This window comes from Lipotes vexillifer, unplaced genomic scaffold (genome assembly GCF_000442215.2).
Source record: "Lipotes vexillifer unplaced genomic scaffold, Lipotes_vexillifer_v1.1 scaffold415, whole genome shotgun sequence".
In the NCBI taxonomy this organism is placed as follows: Eukaryota; Metazoa; Chordata; class Mammalia; order Artiodactyla; family Lipotidae; genus Lipotes; species Lipotes vexillifer.
Window position 1 is genome coordinate 1,704,094 of NW_006774345.1, and position 12,693 is coordinate 1,716,786.

The 12,693-nt window shown below is 43.6% G+C and overlaps 1 protein-coding gene across 1 annotated transcript in view; it reads left to right on the forward strand.

Moving 5' to 3' along the window:
• The first annotated feature begins 692 nt into the window (after window positions 1-692).
• Window positions 693-12,693, forward strand: part of ATP2B1 (ATPase plasma membrane Ca2+ transporting 1) — a 133,708-nt gene continuing 121,707 nt past the window's right edge. Inside the window, exon 1 of the mRNA XM_007449112.1 lies at window positions 693-954. The gene's annotated coding sequence lies outside the window, so the exon portion shown is untranslated. The remainder of the gene's footprint in view (window positions 955-12,693) is intronic.

Sequence of the window (12,693 nt, forward strand, 5' to 3'; positions counted from 1 at the left end):
TTTCCCCACCGCGCGGCAAGTGCTAATCACCAGGCGCGCGCTCGCCAGCCGGGGGCGCGCTCTCCGGGTCCTCCCCTTAAACGCCCTCTCGGCTCCGCTCAGCTCCCAGTCTCCGTCCGAGTCGCGCTTCCTCCCGCGCGCGCGCCTGCCCGCCCCCAGGCTCCCCGCGGGCCGCGTCACGTGACCGCGCCTAGCCAAGGCGGCAGCGGCGGCAACGCGAGCTTCGGCGGCGGCGGCGGCGGCGGCGGCGGCAGTGGCAGCAGCTGCGCCGCCAGCGTGGAGCGGGAGGCGAAAGGGTGTGGAGAGAAGGGAGCGCCAGACCGGAACGGGTGAGTGTTCACCTCCCCTTGCCTCCCCCTGCAATCCTGCGGGCCACCCGGTGCAAGCGGCGCCCCTGCCCGAAGCTTCGCGCAGCCCCCTCGTGCTCCGCTGTCCGCTCTCCGGGGGCCGCGGGCCCCGCCCCGAGCGGGTCGGGCTGCGGTGCTCACGGAGGGGGCTGCACCCCGCCCGCCGCTGCCTTTGCGGACGGCGGCGTGAGGCCGGCAGAGCTGCCCGTGCTGAGCGCGGCGCGCCCTGTGTGCGGCTCTGCGGAGCTCAGGAGGCGGGTCCTGCGGGGACGCGGGCGGCCACTCGGCGGCTGCCGGGCTCTGGGCGGGGGCCGGCCGGGCGCCGCCTCCTCCTCCGCCGCCGGCGCCGCCGCCTCCTAGCAGTGCAGCGTGAGTAGGGAGCCCCGGCTGGTGGAAGCCGAACCTCTCGGCTCCGTGGCCACCTCATCCTCGAGGTGCAGCCGAACCTTCGCCTGGCGCTCCGAGTCCTGCGAGCCGCCTGTGGACGGGCTGAGGACCGAGCCCCCGTTCTTTGCGTTTCCCGCTGTCCTCACCGCCCCCTCCCCCGACCCTCCTGCAGCCTCTCCTTCCTTTCCCCTTCGGAAAATGGTTCCTGCTGCTTGGCGAGGTGAGTGGCGGCCGCCGCCCGTCAGCGGCGGGGGCGGCGGGACAGGTTACCTGCGGGGGAAGCCGGGCGGAACACGGAGGTGGGGGCGTCGCGGCGGGGCTCCTGACAGCTGGGTGCTCCGTGGACTGCGCGGATTCGGGAGAAGTTGGCGGGGGCGTTCCGGCGCCCCCTCGCAGGCTGTCTCCCGCCGCGCCCGCCCTGGCAGATCGTAAAGGTGAGCGGCTTCCTCGGCGTGCGCCTCAGCGCCGGGTCCGGCCGGGAATCCCCGCCCAGGGCTCCAGGGACGGGGCTCGGTGGGACTTCGCGTCTAACCCCGCAGCTCTTCAGTTCTCCGAGCTGCCTCCGCCGCGCCATAGCCCATCTTGCGGCCGGCCGCCCCCGCTCCAGCGCCTGGTGACCTTGAGGGCAACGGTGCCCGGCACTTTCCCCGCGCCCCGGGAGGGTCACCCCTCTAATCCCCGGCTTCAGCCCCACTGGCGCTCCGCGGGCGGAGAGCGGGGCCGGGGTCGGCCCCCGGCTGGGGCTAGTTGATTGATGCGTGTCACATCGGATGGCAATTCCCCGGGAGTTGGAGAACAGTCTCGCCTTTATCCCGGTGTCTGTTGTCTGGCCCCCCAGGATGTTCTCGGTTGCTTCCGATTCGCGTTCTTAGACTTAGTTTAAAAGAAAAAAAGAAAAAATCCTGCGTCCTCCACCCCCTTTTTGGAAGGGTCAGTAAGAGCCGCATTCCAGTTGCGGAGGTGGCGGGGGGGTGTACTCCCTTTATTCCATCCTGCTGGAGAATCCTGTGGCTTAGCTAGTTAGCGACCCCTGGTTCTGCGCCGCGGTCACTGGCCAGGTTGGTGTCTGTGCGCATTTCATTCACCAGTTTTCTGCCGGACTCGCAGGGCTGGGAGTGCTCGAATCCTGTGCGGTGCAGCGGTGCTTGGCGCGGAGGGTAGGGCAAGAGGTGCTCAGGGGGTCTTTAAACCTGCGGAGGGCTCGACCCTCCTCTGCACGCGTAATTTTGTCTTTCCTGGGGTTAGAGCGCAGCAGGCAGCCACCTTTGGCCGCTATGCATGCCACTTTTCTGGGTTTATTAATAATCTAATGGCTCCTGCTGGTATCGATTGCTGTTCATGATAAATTAGTTATATGGATTCTTTTTCATACGCGTGTAGGTACCTATATGCTTATATCTGGACTGTCTGCCTTTCAACATGGAAGCCTTTGTTGTGTTTCACCTCCCCCCACCTGAGGACAGTCTTATTTTAAAATAAAGCTCTTGTTCAGCGTGGGTGTGTTTCCCGCTGTCCTCACCGCCCCCTCCCCCGACCCTCCTGCAGCCTCTCCTTCCTTTCCCCTTCGGAAAATGGTTCCTGCTGCTTGGCGAGGTGAGTGGCGGCCGCCGCCCGTCAGCGGCGGGGGCGGCGGGACAGGTTACCTGCGGGGGAAGCCGGGCGGAACACGGAGGTGGGGGCGTCGCGGCGGGGCTCCTGACAGCTGGGTGCTCCGTGGACTGCGCGGATTCGGGAGAAGTTGGCGGGGGCGTTCCGGCGCCCCCTCGCAGGCTGTCTCCCGCCGCGCCCGCCCTGGCAGATCGTAAAGGTGAGCGGCTTCCTCGGCGTGCGCCTCAGCGCCGGGTCCGGCCGGGAATCCCCGCCCAGGGCTCCAGGGACGGGGCTCGGTGGGACTTCGCGTCTAACCCCGCAGCTCTTCAGTTCTCCGAGCTGCCTCCGCCGCGCCATAGCCCATCTTGCGGCCGGCCGCCCCCGCTCCAGCGCCTGGTGACCTTGAGGGCAACGGTGCCCGGCACTTTCCCCGCGCCCCGGGAGGGTCACCCCTCTAATCCCCGGCTTCAGCCCCACTGGCGCTCCGCGGGCGGAGAGCGGGGCCGGGGTCGGCCCCCGGCTGGGGCTAGTTGATTGATGCGTGTCACATCGGATGGCAATTCCCCGGGAGTTGGAGAACAGTCTCGCCTTTATCCCGGTGTCTGTTGTCTGGCCCCCCAGGATGTTCTCGGTTGCTTCCGATTCGCGTTCTTAGACTTAGTTTAAAAGAAAAAAAGAAAAAATCCTGCGTCCTCCACCCCCTTTTTGGAAGGGTCAGTAAGAGCCGCATTCCAGTTGCGGAGGTGGCGGGGGGGTGTACTCCCTTTATTCCATCCTGCTGGAGAATCCTGTGGCTTAGCTAGTTAGCGACCCCTGGTTCTGCGCCGCGGTCACTGGCCAGGTTGGTGTCTGTGCGCATTTCATTCACCAGTTTTCTGCCGGACTCGCAGGGCTGGGAGTGCTCGAATCCTGTGCGGTGCAGCGGTGCTTGGCGCGGAGGGTAGGGCAAGAGGTGCTCAGGGGGTCTTTAAACCTGCGGAGGGCTCGACCCTCCTCTGCACGCGTAATTTTGTCTTTCCTGGGGTTAGAGCGCAGCAGGCAGCCACCTTTGGCCGCTATGCATGCCACTTTTCTGGGTTTATTAATAATCTAATGGCTCCTGCTGGTATCGATTGCTGTTCATGATAAATTAGTTATATGGATTCTTTTTCATACGCGTGTAGGTACCTATATGCTTATATCTGGACTGTCTGCCTTTCAACATGGAAGCCTTTGTTGTGTTTCACCTCCCCCCACCTGAGGACAGTCTTATTTTAAAATAAAGCTCTTGTTCAGCGTGGGTGTATTTTGTAATAAAAGTACTTGTAAGGATCTGCTTTGTATGAGGCTCTCCTCGGGCAGAGGGTGTGTAACCCTTTGGATAGTGGCCCACGTGAGTGAATGAAGGGCCTTCACCGCTTGTCCTGCCGCCAGCCTTCCCCAGACTCCCTGTCCTTGTGTGTGGCAGAGGCGGATTGGGGGAATTAGAGGGATTGGAGGAGAATCTGCTTTTTGTACTTGAGCGTTTCATCTGGGTCCCCCTCCCCCTCTTTTTTTCTTTTTTGTCCTGGTGAGTTCAAATTTGAAGTAAATAGGAACATATTCCTTAAAGGGAGACTTTGAGAACTAGTATATGAAATGGGCTTCTTTAGCCATGATTTCAGGGGGCCGTTTTAGTTCTGTTCTTTGCATGAATTGCTGTAATAAGGATGGATCTCTGTCCTGATTTTGGCTTGGGTGTAACTGCAAAGATCTTTGAAAAGTAAGTTATTTCCTACCATATAGTCTGCAAAAGTGAGTCACAATCGGGTGAGTTGAGGACAGAGCGCCACCTTTAATTTAAAATTTCAGCATTTTCTTTTATTAAAATGGTGAAAATTCAGAGAACACCCTCTTGATTTTTGTTGCAGTTGTCATTACTGGCATCCCCATTTAGATGTGTAAGGTGAAATTGTCTTCATTTTCCCGTATTCTGCAATACCTCACTCTTTTAGGGGTGTTTCTGCAATTGTATGGGAAATCATGGTTTTTTAATTGAAGTTTGGGATTTAGTGTAGAACTCTGAGATGAAGTGAGAAACTAGATTTGATTTGTGCTTATGATAAAATAATAGGGGCAATAATAGTCTGGATCTACTTAGGAAAAGAAATAAGGAAAGTAATAGCTTCATTGTAAATAGATATTTAAAACTAGCCGTTGCCACCAAATAAGGGTACCCACCAGCATGATAGTGGTTTTATAAAATTTTTTTAGCTTCTGTGCTATAAAGAGATTCTAAAGTAAACATGCAAAATTATTAACCTTGTTTGAATAAGGTATAGTAATATTTTTTTGTTTTTCATCTTCCAACAGCTTGCCTTTTATGGTTTGACTGCAGATTTTACAATTAATTGTTTTTAAATAATACAAATGAGGACTTCCAGCAGGAGTACTTACCCTCAAAGTTATTGAAGACCATATTGGAAAAAGTGGTTTCTGTGCATGGCTCTTGTCTAATGTATCAATATCTTATATAAAAATGAATGGAGTTTTTAATGCTTAGAAAACAGGTGCTGTAGTGACAGCTAAATGGGTGAGATTTCCTTCCCTGACCACTTGGTCCCTTCTGTTCCCGTCCCTCACAAATCAAAAACTTGAGGTACACTATCTCTTTAGACACTGGATATCTTCTGATGATTGTGACTGCAGATGTAACATAAAAAATGATTCAGCTTTCAAGTAATGAATAAATAAATGTGTGGATATTACTAAATATAGTTTTAATTGCAAACCACAAGATCGTTACCATTTCTATCTGCATTTAATTTTTAATTCACCACTTGTAGTTTCTTCATAGACTACTATAAAGCATAAGCTATTGAGCTACAAATAGTTTTATTAAGTTAAAAAATCTGCTTGTGATGAAAGGTAGTTTATGTTTTTCAGTCTGGAATATGGCCCCAGGTTAAAGGACATCATTTGAGCAATTAGGTTGATGTATGCAGAGTAATTATACATTGTTATGTATATCTTGATAGAATCCTTGATTTGGGGGTTAAATTTACCAATTTCCTTTGTCTGACAGATATGTTAATTTTGGGTGCAGCATTCTCTTACCATGTGAATTGAGTTGTATGGGTCAACAGGTTTTAAGAGGAATGGCCAATTACAACTATTGGTGGTCTTTTGCAATACTAACAAAAAAGTGTATTTGACCCCCTTTTTTTTCGTATGTTTTTACACATACATGTAGTTGAAACTGGTCATTTCACTTTTTACTTCTGGAATTTTGTAATGAATGAGAAAATTAAAGGAGTAAGGATCAGGGAACAGAAAATTAAGTTTTTGCAGCTTGGGTAAGAGTATTTACTCACTCCGTTGGAGAGGAATAGTTATTTTCTAATAGGTGTCATGATATATATAGAAGGGTACGTGAGAGCAGCTTATTTTGGAATGTATAGAATCTGAGGTAACATTGAAGGAAAATGATACAATAGGTATGGGGATAATTTTCAAAAAAAAACTTTAAAAGATTTGGTTTTTAGTTTTTACAGATATTTTATACACACACACATATACATTGTTGTCTTGTTAAAATTTTTAGTATGGAAATTGTCCAGCATGTGAAAGTAGAATATTATACTTAGTGACCAGTTTTGACAGTTATCATTTCATGGTGCATCTAATTTCATTTCTGTTTTTACACAAGAAATAGATCTATTATAAATGGGGGCATAAGACAGATGACTGTATTAAATTCTTATGTTTTATATTTATAATTTATAGGATATATACAATAATGTACAACATCTAGGTGAATCTGAAAGGTCAATTTTTATGTTTATTGTTTCTGTAATAGTCTGTTTTACAGCAGGCACCTAAAGATAGTGTCTCTCAAATTTTACTCTTAATGATAATGCCTTTGATTTATGAAATGCTTTACAGTATTTCAGAGTGTATTACATAGTATCCCTTTTGATTCTCACAATAAATCTGTGAAATTAGTAGATAGCTGTACCTTCCTTGTTTTTTAGGTAGGTAAAATGATTTCTCTAGGCCCTAAGGTCATATAATATAGCCAGCAGCTAGATTAGCCAGAACTGGACTCTAGATGCCTTCTAGTTTTTGCTTCATTGCTCTTTCCATTATACATGTCTACATAAGTTTGTGAAAGTTATATAAGTTTATGAAAATCAGGTACTGACCACAGTAAATTTAATAGTGGAATATAAACAGAGTTGTTTGGGTTTAACTTATAAATTTAATCGTTGCTTGTATTTAGTATAATATAAGCAGTTCATACCCTGATTTGCTTAACAGCTGAGTAAATGAATTTGAACATATTTGAAATACTATATTTTTAATATTGTGGATAGGATTATTTTTAAGTTAGGAATTATGTTTACAAAGACTGGTTAGTCCTTGAAATGATTAGGGGTGTCTTAAATCTTGAGTTAAAAATAAAGTGGCCTGTACTAAAAGTTTCTTTTTTAAATTTCTGCTGTCATTTTTTCATGTATTTGGTTTTTTTCTGCCACAGCTTGTTACTTAAGTCTTTTTGAAATATTAATTCGGTATGTAATGAAATTTAGTTTTAAAAGGTCCCAAATGAGATTTTAGTTCTTGATATCCAAAACCTTGCTATAAAGCTCACAGGGAATGTGGTGGTTCTGCAGAAAGTGTGCAAGAGGGTCACCTGGGGGAGTTACTGAAAGTGCAGACTCCCTGGCATTGCCCCTGCAAATCTGATTCAGCAGATGTGAGTGGGGCCCAGTAGTCAGCATTTTGAGAAACACGTTGAGTTTGCATTTCGCTTAAAATTATATTATGTAGTTGAGATGCCTTTATAAATTAGAAAGACATCATTGATTTATTTGACTATGAGTATAGTGCTTTCAAGTAGTTTTGACTATTGTAGCCAAGTTTGATTTGTGGACTTGGTGGTTTTTGTGACAATTGTAAGACTGGTAAATTGAAAATATTTTTTTATCTGTGTGCACTGTCTTCTTGCAGAAGATCCATCTACGGTTATTGAGTTACTTATTTATTAAGCACTGTGAAAGTCCTAGATGGAAAATGTTCTTCTCTGTTTGTTTTCATGCCCCAGTGTCTGCCATTCCAAATGACCTGAACATGGAGGCTTATGTAAAAATACTGCATGCTGTGTCAGTACAGTACTGTATATTTATATACATATGATATGCTTTAGTCTAGCTCTTATTTTATGTTAGAAGGAAAGACTTTGGATGTTCCTTCAAACTAAAAGGACATAAATTGGTGGATAAGTAGTGGTCCTTATTAATTTCAGTTAACAAGTAGCTGTTGCTTCAGAAACAGCAGGTTAGTCCTTAATGATCTTTCAAGAATATTAATAAGACTAATTGATAATTTACCATTCTGTGCATGAAAACAAAAGTTACTGCTGTTTTACTTAATGTTAAAGAACAGATTATATAGTTCAGCAGTCTACTGTAAGAGCCATTTGATGTAAACTGATCTGACTTTAACCATTTTCTCTACCCCATATGGATTACTTTCTGTTTAAGACCAGATTTAAAATGCAGTTGTTTTTGCTTCATGTATGACACTAGAGTAAGTAGCCTGCATCTGTTTTTAAAATAGATTTTATAATGAAATTAATTTCAAAGCAGGTCCATCTCAAGACTGTGCTGAACACTTTTTTGATCATTTGTTACAAAACCTTAGGCTTGTTCACTGCCCTTCAGAATATATTTAGAAATCATGGGTTATAATTTACTAATGGTTGTGGAAATCTAAGCTCATAAAAATTTCTGGTAGAGAGATACAGATAAACTATGGTAAACCTTTCACCATATTCTTTTAAAGCTATTTTTCATTAAAATTTTCCTAAATAACTTTGTTAATTATTCTAAACAGTATGCAGTGTTTTTAGTTACCTCTTTGGTAGGAATATTATTTGGTATTTCTAAGTACGATAACTTTCAACAATGTGGTGTCGCCAAATCCAGGATACCTGGATTTGTATTAATATTTTTGTCGCTTCGGCCTCTGGAGTTAAAAACAAGGATAGTTTTGAATGGACCAGTGCTTGCTTACATTGTGAAATCTGAGATGATACTCCCTAACTGTAAACTGGTATGACTGTTATAAAGACTTGACCAATTTAGGACTAAAAATTGTATGTTCTGAAAAGTAGATCATAAAAAAGGATTTGTCTGTTTAAAAGATGCTTTTTAAATAACTTGATTATTAACAATGTGGATTTATTGTTCATTGTATTAACTCAGTGAGTTGGTTTGCTCCCAGAAGGATTCTAAGCAATCTTTTACTCTCAAAATTCTCAGATCTGCTGCTCTAATCTACCTTTGATATTTGTGCCAGAATTTTCTTGTTTTTAAGTAGTTTTGCTGCTGTCGTTTCTTGACTAAAACGCTCAGTGGTTCCTCATTTTTCTCTTTATCAAGATGCAGCTTGACTCTGAAGACCTTTTATAAAGTAGCTCAGTATTCTAAAGTGCATTTTAGAACACCGATTCTAAGAAATAGTAATAGAAGTTTTATGGAGGGAGAGGGGCAAAACCCAAATCCGAGACAGGCTGGTTTATGCAGTTTCCCATTTGGGACTTCTCCCATATTTTTCTATGGTAATATGGACTGAATCTATCTAAATGTGTTTAGTGTTTTAAAAGCTCCCTTGTTTCACAGAATCCCTTTTAGTGGAGCACCCACTTGTTGCTTTTCTGTATTACTTAACCAGGGTCACCACTTTGCACACCTCCGGGGGGTGCTGTTTGCAATGTGAATCAAGTTTCTGGAGTTGAGAGCAGAGCTGCAGTACTATAATGCTGACTCCCCACTGCGGGACAGTCATGTCTGGCAGTATGCTGCGTACACTCTTCTTATTCCTTTTGCTGTGATGCCATTATGATTTTCCTCTCACTTGATGGGACCCTTGATCTTGTGTGTCTAAATGTTCCCATTCTTCAAAACTCAGCATTCATCTACCTTTTGCAGTCATCACTCATTAACTTTCTTGTCTGAATTGCTGTACATTTGTAGTCTGAGTCATACAGTTCCCATCTATTATATATCCTTTTTGTCTTAGTAATTTCATTCAGATAAGAACATCAGTTCTTGAGGATATATAGAGTTTTATCCCATGAACGTTCAATCAGTATTTTTCTGGCGGATTGATTTAGGACTTAGACATTGTGTAGCTTGTGTGAAGGTAAAGTGGATAAAGTGGAGGAATTTTTCTTGGAGAATTTCTAAAGACTTTTTACCTTTGAAATTTTAGCTTTGCTCAGATGGATTCATAGGACAACCTGTTTTACTTTTGGAGGGCAGCCGCATTTCATAGACTGTTGCTAGGACAATAGAATTTAGCTTCTCCATAGGAAGTCATTTCCATTTCTTAACTGCGGTGTAGTCATTTGTCCATTTTAGACAAATTAAAGTAGCTAAAATTTGTCTTAAAATGACCAGTTTCACTTTTCTTTTAGCTCATGACATCTTTTCCTTTCATCAGCATTGATGTTCTTAAGATGTGCTTGTTGTATCTGTAATCCATTAGCATATTGCATGATGTAAAATGCCATAATTTGAAGCATATATTATGGTCTAAAATTTACAGTATGATACCCTTGTAGTTACTGTTTATCGATAGGAGTACTCTTGGAGCCAAGAGTCTGTTTGCTGCAGGTTCTGATTTTCTGAGAGTTCTTCTTCATGCATTGAGAGTGAACTGTTGGCCCATGACTTGGTGCATGATCACTGTAGGCATCAGGAAGATGTGTAGATATATGGTCTTTCTTAAAGTTTAAAGCATAGCAATGTGGTTATTCTTCTTCCTTAGGTCAAGGCAGGAAAGCCTGTACCTGACTTTATCATTTCTGTTGAATGCTCATGTAGTACATGGAGTCATAATTTCAAACATTTAAGCAATTAATGATTTATATAGATTTGGCACGTAAGCTGTTCTGGTTTAAAATGCTTGAAAAGAGTTGCTCTCCATAGATTATTCACTTTCCAGTGTTTAGCACCGCTGAAACTGTACAGGTGTACTGATCTTGAGTGTTCTCCCAACCCTTTTACATTTTATAGACCTAACTCTTGGTAAGGTATTATGGAAGGAATTAATTGTTGATCAAAAGAGGAGTGTCGAACGGTTTTAGTAGTGAAAAAAATAAAAAGAAAGCTGTGAAGGCAGACATCAGTGGAGTCAGCAAAAGTGAAATGGGTTAGAGTATGATCTTTTCCTACTAGATTTTGATCTTTCCTCTTGGGACAGACGTGGATGGCATTGGCATATACTCCATGCTGCCTTGCTTATACTTAGAGTTATGTGAAATTTTCAGTTCCTTTGCTATAATTCTGTCCTTTTTTTTCTCTACTTATGCCCCAAATCAAGTGAATGATGCTTTAACTACCCTTTTTTGTTTGTTTAAAAAGTGAATCACAAACTCCAGGTACTTGACTTTGCACACTCCTGACAACTAGTACTGTGGTGGAGAACTATTGAGTTAAAGGGCAAATATAGGGAGCTGAAAACAAGGAAGGTCAGTCAGTGAAATGGGAAAGAGATGATGGCAAAGTCCAGGAAAAGGATATCCTCCAGCATCAGACCCTCTGAATGTCGGGTATCAGAAAAACAAACACCAATCAGCCCTTTTTTGCATGAAGAGTGGATTTAGGATAAAATTTAAATTCACCTGCCTTTAAGCTTAAACTCCACTTTTTAAATATATATATTGAGCACTGGAACTTACCTGATTCTCTTTTGCCTCTGGATGCTCTTGCTACATCGTTCCTTTTGCCAGGAATGCCCACTTTTCTCAGAGACTGTATATCTGTATTTTATTGAAGTATAGTTGATTTACAATGTCGTGTTAGTTTCAGGTGTAAAGCTCAGTGATTCAGGTGTATATATGATTGGATTTCAGATTCTTTCCCCTTATAGGTTATTACAAAATACTGAGTATAGTTCCCTGTGCTGTACCGTAGGTCCTTGAGCCTGTGTATCTTCATGGTATCCCTATGTGTGACTAGACCTAAAACTTCTGATTTGGGTTTTCAACTCTGTGATGTTGTCTTAAGATCTCTCCAGATTTAAATTTGAGTTTTATTGTTGCCACTAAAAAGCCAAGTGACCGTGGGTAAATCACTTGGTTTCTTTGTTACCTCCCACAAAAGTACAAAATATAAAATCAGAGAATTTTATTAACTTGTCTTTCTTGGAAGTTTTGACTTTTAAAACAATATGTCCACAGTAGGTCTTCTTCTCCCTCCACCTTGTCCCAAATTTTCAACTGTTGAATTTATTTTTTAGGCTTACCATCTAATTTTGCCTTTAATTTATCATTTGGTGTTTCATCGATGATATGCTGTTTCATTCATGAAGACGGTTTAGCTTTTCAGTAAATCTATTTATCTAAGACTTCCATTAAAGAAGTGGCATATCAGTGGCATTTGACACCTACTTCCTGTCAAAGTTTGCTAAAATGAGAGTGAGTGTGAGTTTACAGTATTTGTTAAGATCCGCAGCCACCTTCCCTCACTTTGCTTTTAGGATGCTGGCCAGAGTTGAAGTGTCTTCTCTGAGAACTCTGACTAGCTCAAGGGAAAGGAACCACTAATCTGCTTTCTGTCATTATAGGTTAATTTGAACTTTCTTAGGTCTATATACATGGAATCATAAGGTATGTGTTCTTTTTTGGTCTGGCTTTCATTCAGCATAATTACTTTAAATTCATCCATGCTGCATATATTAATAGTTCGGTTCTTACTATTGCTGGTAAAGATTTCATTGCATGGATGTACTGCAGTTTGTTTATCCATTTACCCATTGATAGCCTTTTGGGTTCCAGTAACTTATGGTGTCTGTTCAGATCTTTTGTCCACTTTTTCATTAGGTTGTTTGTCTTATTATTGAGTTGTAGTTTCTTGATATCCTCTAAATAAAAGTACTTTGGGAAGCATTTGTGCTTGTGCTGGGGGGTGGGAGGAGGAATAGTGTTTAAAGAGATTTATGTATGTAACACCTAAAACTGAAAAAGCAAACAGGAGCACTGCAAGTATTATTTGTAGAAATGGAGTTAGGTACTAAAACGAAAGGTACCTGTTCCTTGTTGCCTGTGAATGGAAACTGGGATAAGGGGACTAAAAAAACTGCTGATATTTTTTATAAGTCTTATAGACCTGTTTCTGTAAACAAACTTCATGCATGTATAAGTTTGTCAAAACTAAAAATGAATACATGAGTGGAATAAGTTTATATCTGTGGATAAGCCAGGTGTGTCCCGTTCTGTTCTTGTGTCTGCGTGCAGTCTTGTGCAACTGAGATGCAGAATTCAGTATTACTTTGAATAAAAGAATCCATTTTTACTAAAGCATAAGTGAGCAATGTGGACTTGACTGAAAACTTACTTAGG